The 6,884-nt window shown below is 43.6% G+C and overlaps 1 pseudogene; it reads right to left on the reverse strand.

The window, feature by feature from the left end:
* Positions 1-4,305: 4,305 nt before the first annotated feature.
* Positions 4,306-5,268, reverse strand: LOC115306886 (annotated as a pseudogene).
* Between the last annotated feature and the right edge of the window lie 1,616 nt (positions 5,269-6,884).

The raw sequence follows: 6,884 nt of genomic DNA on the forward strand, positions 1-6,884 counted from the left end.
GTTAGTGAAGATAGGACGAAAATATGGCAATGTTTGCAGGCATTGCAAGGCCAAGTCATGAAAACATAGCATGAGGAGAAGAGATGTTCCTAGCAGTCTTGTAGGTGTCGTGTGAGTGCACAGAAGAGGAGGGGCTGGAAGCCATGTCCCCTGCTAGCTTGGGAGGATTTTCCACAGATGGGGAAGGCAAGCATATTGGACAACAGAAGGAAAGGGACAGTGGAGGCTCAGCCGAGGATGCTGGAGAGGCAGAAGGGTTTTGAGAAAAAGAGAGATCCTTCTTTTAAGGCTGTGAGGGAAGGACCTAGAGGGAGATAAAGAGCCAAGGGAGGCAGACGGAGGACAACTGCTGAGTTGCTATGTTCCTCTGGAGAAGCCATGTTCATGGCAAGTGAAAACTCCAGTCATGCATACACATGTGCACACGCACACACATGCACACGCACACACATGCACACACACACACATGCTCATGCATGCACACACACACAGCATGCTAACATACAAGAGTGAATGATGTATAGAAATAGAATACTTCTTACTTGGGCAGATTCTTCCTCTTTGCAAGAGGTTAATCTTAAAATGATTGCTATGACCAGCCCCTGTGGATTTAGGGAGATGGAGAAAAAATTGTTCCCATTTTTAAAATTTAAGTCTCTTTTAAGTTCAAGAGTTGTTAGGACTATTTTGATGCCATTCTTTGCCTACGTGACATAGATTATTGTGGAGCTAGCTGCATTTCATGGAGACATGAGATCATTATCCTTCCTCCCTTACACTCTTTTGTTTACAAACTGGTTTCTTTTCTTTTTTTTTAAGTTTATTTATTTATTTTGAGAAAGTGTTGGAGGGGCAAAGATAGAGAGAGAGAGAGAGAGAGAGTGAGAGAACCTCAAGTAGGCTCCACACTCACATTGCAGGCTTGAACTCATGAACCTGAGTTCACTCACCATGAGTGAGAAACCAAGAGTTGGACTCTCAGCCAACTGAGCCACCCAGGCACCCCTACAAACTGATTTCTAAATGTTGAGCACATTCCAGGACTAAGATCTGTAAAGTAGCCTTTAAAAGTTTACTGAAACTACCTAGTGACCATTTCAAGATACCTCTTTAAGATGGGACAACACAAATAATAAGAAATCTACCAATTCCATATCTGACTCATGTTTGGGGGCTCAGTGGCTAGCATGTACATTTTGTAAATTCTCTTATACTGTTATTTTGGTTTATCTTGTTAGGAAATGCTAGGGAAAAAATAATTAGTGCTTTACAATCACCGTACAAAAAGACCCAGAATCATGTTCACTGTGATGACAAGCCTTCATTTCTGCCCCACCAGCTTCTTCCCATCTGTGGTTCAGGACTGAGAGCAAATAGCTAAGATGATCCTCTTCTTGGAACTGTAATCTCGGGATTAAACTCTAGGTCTTAGAAATGAATGAGTAAATTCATGTTTATCCGAAGTTCAAATATCCAGAGAGCTCACATTAGCAGAGCATATATCTAGAAGTGCTGGCCGGGGACAAACAACTTTCATAATTGTCACCCAACATTTGGAATAATCCTGAGGTGCTGTCTGGATTATCAGAGAGGGATTCCTTTTTGTCGGATCTTGATATTTGATTTCTTAGTATTTCGATGTCCTAATTTGCTGAGAACTGACAGAGTACAGTTTGTTAAACCTTAGCCAGAATACTTGATTAGCAGGGGCACTGAATTTCTAGCCATTTTGTATGAATAGGAACAAAGGGAAAGAGAATCCTGCCATATTCCTTGCCTGGCAGCGGCCCCAGGGGTGATGAGAGAGAAAGTCACTTCTTTTCTTTTCTTTTTTAAAAATTATTTTTAATGTTTTTTATTTGTTTTTGAGAGACAGAGAGAGGCAGCATGAGCAGGGGAGAATCAGAGAGAGAGAGAGAGACACAGAATCTGAAGCAGGCTCCAGGCTCTGAGCTAGCTGTAAGCACAGAGCCTGACGCAGGGCTCGAACCCACAAACCATGAGATCATGACCTGAGCTGAAGTCGGATGCTTCGTTGACTGGGCCACCCAGGCGCCCCCAAAGTCGCTTCTTTTAAGTAAAGCTGTATGCTGCAAAAATGGTAAAGAAGGGGTCTACCTGGCGTGACCACCTGAGTGCAACCATGAGAGAAAATAACACCCACAAAAGGGTTCATTTCTTTTAAAGTTCATTTATTTTGAGAGAGACAGAGATAGTGCAGATGGGGGAGTGGCAGAGAAAGAGAGAGAGAGAGAGAGACATACAGACAGAGAATTCCAAATAGGCTCTGCACTGTCAGTGTAGAGCCCAATGTGTGGCTCAAACTTGCGAACCGTGAAATCAAGACCTGAGCTAAAACCAAGGGTCTGAAGCTTAACTGACCGAGCCACCCAGGTGTCCAAAAAGGGTTCATTTCTAACACCACATTGCTGCTTATGTCACAAAGGCGAGGGCAAGGAAAGCTGTTTCTCTGGTCTAATTCCCCGGGGAAAGCTGAGAGAGTGTGTGTGTGTGGGGGGGGGGCGTCTCTGAGGGAGGCCCTGCTGCACCTGCCCAGCTGGTTGGGCTGTGACACGCCTCACTGTTAATCCTACACAGAACCCTCTCTTCTGTTAGTTGTTATTTTCCTTCCTCACCTCTAGACATTTCGGCATATTCACTCGAAACATCATCACAGGAGAACACGACTTTGACAGAAACCTCTCTGAAATTATATTTTTTTTCCTGTTCCGGCTTGCACTTGAATAATTCTCCATCAACAGCACGTCTGATTGAGTTGGCATCACAAACCCTTTTGTATGCTATTTTTTTTCTTCAAGAAATATTAAAGTCTGAATAAAATTGGAATAGCTGCCTGGTAATGATCTCATTATATATAAATACAGAAGTGCTCACAGGGGAGATAATGACTCCAAGATGCAGGTATGCGGCGAATACCTATTATCTTTCAAGGAGTGGGTCCACATTCAACCCTCCTCCATAGCTTTTCACGTCCCTTTCAGCCTAAGGTTCAAGTTGCAGAAAACGAATGGCTGATTGAAGCTGGGAATAGGGTTTTTTCTTTCCCCCTTCATGACATATGTTAGGAGATGAAAGGAACCTGGGCTGTGTGTTTACTCTTCATTTGGGACTTTCACATGTTCTGATTGATCGGAAAGACAAAAAGGCAGAAGGAGAGACATTTGGTGCTGGCTGAACACCATATCCATTCTCAATGTGAAGTTTCCTTGTTTGGTGAGGATAATTGTGATGAGGCAGTTCTGGGTATAGACGCCACTAAAAGATTTTTAAAAATAACATGCTTGCCACCCAGTTTGAGTTCTTATATAGCAAAAGAACAAACACAGATGGTGGCAGTAGAGGTGGGGGCTGGGGTGGGAAAGGCCCTTCTAAAGTGGGAGTTTACTAGTTATTAGCCCTAGTATATCTTTTCTGGATGCCAGGGCATAAGCAGATGGGTTTAGTACATCACAGAGGACCGCATAGAGGGGTTGAGTCCCAATATGAGCTAAGCAACCCTGGAAAAAGTTTACTTTTTGTGATTAGCATAAAAAAAAAAGAAACTGGATAAGAGAGAGGGTAGACTACATTGCTCTAACTGTCCCTGCTAGGTTCTAAAGGGGTGCTTATCTAAAGGGGGATTGCCACCTGCCATCTTAGAACAGAAGGAGAGATGGTGTGGAGGAGGTGTTCTTGACTGTTTCTAATACCTAGGGTTATAAGGCTTAGTTTTTCTTCTGATGTCCCCATTAGGCATGATCAAAATACAAAATAGCATCATAAGCATAATTCTTTGGCAAAAGGATGGTATGAATGGCAAAAATATTTTGCCCCTGGTTAAGTATTTCATACAATGTAGGTGGTTTGCTGTTGAGCAATGACAATAAATTCCTATTGACTGAGAGAGAGTTATAGCCATAAAATCTAAAGAAGAATGGGTTAGTCAGACTAGAGAGAGGCCCATGCAGCCTGAGGGGGATCCTCTGGAATCACATGGGACCATTCCTATTGTGAGGAGAGTTAGGACAGCTACTGTTGGCCACCAATGGGTCCACATAATACACATGCTATTTGATATACTGCTAAGGTTTTCCCTAGTTTGTCTGTTTGTTTATTCTGGGTACAGTACACTTTATTGATGGTGCATGACAAGACAGGGCTCCTGGAGCCCCTCCATTTCTTCAGTGAGTCTAGAATGGAAACTGAGGAGGTTGGGAGATTCCCAGTATGTTGGGGGGTGAGTTGGGGCCAAGACTCTCCAGCAACGGAGGGCCTCTCTCTTCCTCCTGCTCTCTCTGGGGGCTCTTATTCCTTGGATGCCAAGAAGACCATAATGTCCACCACTTGGTTGCTGTAGCCAAATTCACTGTCTTATCTTGAAATGAACTTGACAGAGTGGTCATTGAGAGGAATATCAGCGCCAGCAAAGGTGGAAGAGTGGGTGTCACTGTTAAAGCTGTAGGAGACAAACTGGTCCTCAGTGTAGCCCAGAATGTCCTTGAAGGGGTCCTCTGATGCCTACTTCCCCACCTTCTTGATGTTATAATATTTGGCAGCTTTCTTAAGGTGGCAGGTCAGATCCATGACTGACACATCAGGGGTGGGGACAAACACAGCCATGTCAGTGGGCTTCCTATTCAATTCAGGGATGACCTTGCCTACAGCCTTGGCAGTGCCAGGAGAAGCAGGGGGTGATGTTCTGGGTAGCCCTTCAAATATCCATGGTCTTTTGAGTGGCAGTGATGGCATGGACCATGGTCATGAGTCCCTCCTTGATGCCAAAGTTGTCATGGGTGACATTGGCCACAGGGGCCAATCAGTCGGTAGTGCAGGGGGCATTTCTGACAATCTTGAGGGAGTTGTCATATTTCTCATGGTTCACACCCATCACAAGCATGATGGTATCAGCAAAAGGGGCAGAGATGATGACCCTCTTGGCTCTACTCTTCAAGTGAGTTCTAGCCTTTTCCATGGTGGTGAAGACCCCAGTGGCCACAACATACTCACCAACACCCCATTTGATATTGGGGGGATCTCGCTCCTGGAACCTGGAGATGGATTTTCCATTGATGACAAATTTCCTTTTCTCAGCCCTGACTGTGCTGTGGAATTTGCCAGGGGTGGTATCATACTGGAACATATATACCATGTAGCTGAGGTCAATGAAGGGGTCATTAATGGTGACAATATCCACCATGCCAGAATTGAAAGCAGTCCTGGTGACCAGGCACCCAATACAGCAAATCTGTGTACTTTGACCTTCACCATCATGTTTCATGGACATGGCTGGCCCTGCACCAGAAGATGTGGCTGTCTGTCAAACAGGGAGGAGCAGAGAGCCCCTAGTTAATTTTGCACTGATATTTGTAATGCTTTGGCCTCAAGTAAGGAATCTTTTTTCTCCTCTTCCAGTGCTATAAGCACCACTTGTGCTCTGACTTTCTTGGATGGTGGTTGCAGAATTTGAATTGAGTTGTTTGTAGATATTGAGTGTTGGAACCCCACCTTCTTGTATTTTTCCTCATATTTTGCTTGTGCAGCAGTCTAGGAGAAATCCCCAGTTCTGTAGTTATATGTCCTCCCAATACCAAGTTATATTTCAGGATGCCTCCATTTTTATGGTAATGATAAATCATCATCATTATCATCTACTACCATTTTTTAATGTTTATTTATTTTAGAGAGAGAGAGAGAGAGAATGAGAGCAAGTGGTGAAGGAGCAGAAGGGAGGGAAAGGGAGAATCCTATCAGGCTCTGCATTGTCAGCACAGAACCCGATGTGGGTCTTGATTTCACGAACTATGAGACCATGACTTGAGCCAAAACCAAGAGTCAGACACTTAACCAATTGAGCTGCCCAGACACCTCATCATCTACTACTCTTTGAATGTTGAACATGAACTAGGCACTGTGCTACATGCCTTATATACCTTATCTCACTTGACCCTCATGACTTTGGGAAGAGAATACCATTATAGTATTTTACAAATGATGTCATAGGTAGTGGCTTGATGACCAGTGGTAGAAGAATTGGTTTGTAGCTACAAATATTTGGAGGCTGTGGAGGTAGGAGAGGAAATGGTTTACATAGAAGAGAAGGCTCTGAAGGAATCCCTTATTTCCTCAATCCCTATGCATTTATTTAACTTGTTTTAATGATGACCTCAGTATGTAGCCTCCATTATTTTGGATACCACAGAAATATAAGGCTCAATATCTGCTTTCAGGCACCACTAATCTAGTAGGTGGATAAGAATAGAACATGAAAACATTACACAGAATAAATCTGGGTTAGGCCTCTTATCTACCTTTAGGCCCTTCCTGGGCCTAAGCTTACTTTTAAATAATGTTTTTAAATGTTTATTTAAAATTTTATTATATTAAATTTTTATTATAATTTTATTTTTTATTTATTTTGAGAGAGAGAGAGCAAGCGAGTATGAGTGGGGAGGGGCAGAGACAGGGAGAGAGAATCCTGAGCAGGCTCTGCATTGCCAGCACAGAGCTCAAGGTGATCCTGTGAACCTTGAGATCATGACCTGAGTTGAATCTAAGAGTCAGACACTCAACCAACTGAACCACCCAGGCATCCTCCCTTAAAAATTTTTAAAATATGTAGTTTTTAATTTTAGAGAGAGAGAGAGCACCCATGTGTACACGTGTGTGTGAGCAGGAGAGGGTCAGAGGGAGAGAGAGAGAGAGAGAGAGAGAGAGAGAGAGAGAGAGAGAGAGAGAGGATCTTAAGCAGGCTCCATGCTCAGCCCAGAGCCTGATGCACGACTCTATCCCACAACACCGGGATCATGACCTGAGCCAAAATCAAGAGTTGGATGTTCAACTAACTGAGCCACCCAGGTGTCCCCTTAGCTTCTTTTTAAAAACTA

Source organism: Suricata suricatta, chromosome 1, assembly GCF_006229205.1.
Source record: "Suricata suricatta isolate VVHF042 chromosome 1, meerkat_22Aug2017_6uvM2_HiC, whole genome shotgun sequence".
Taxonomy (NCBI): Eukaryota; Metazoa; Chordata; class Mammalia; order Carnivora; family Herpestidae; genus Suricata; species Suricata suricatta.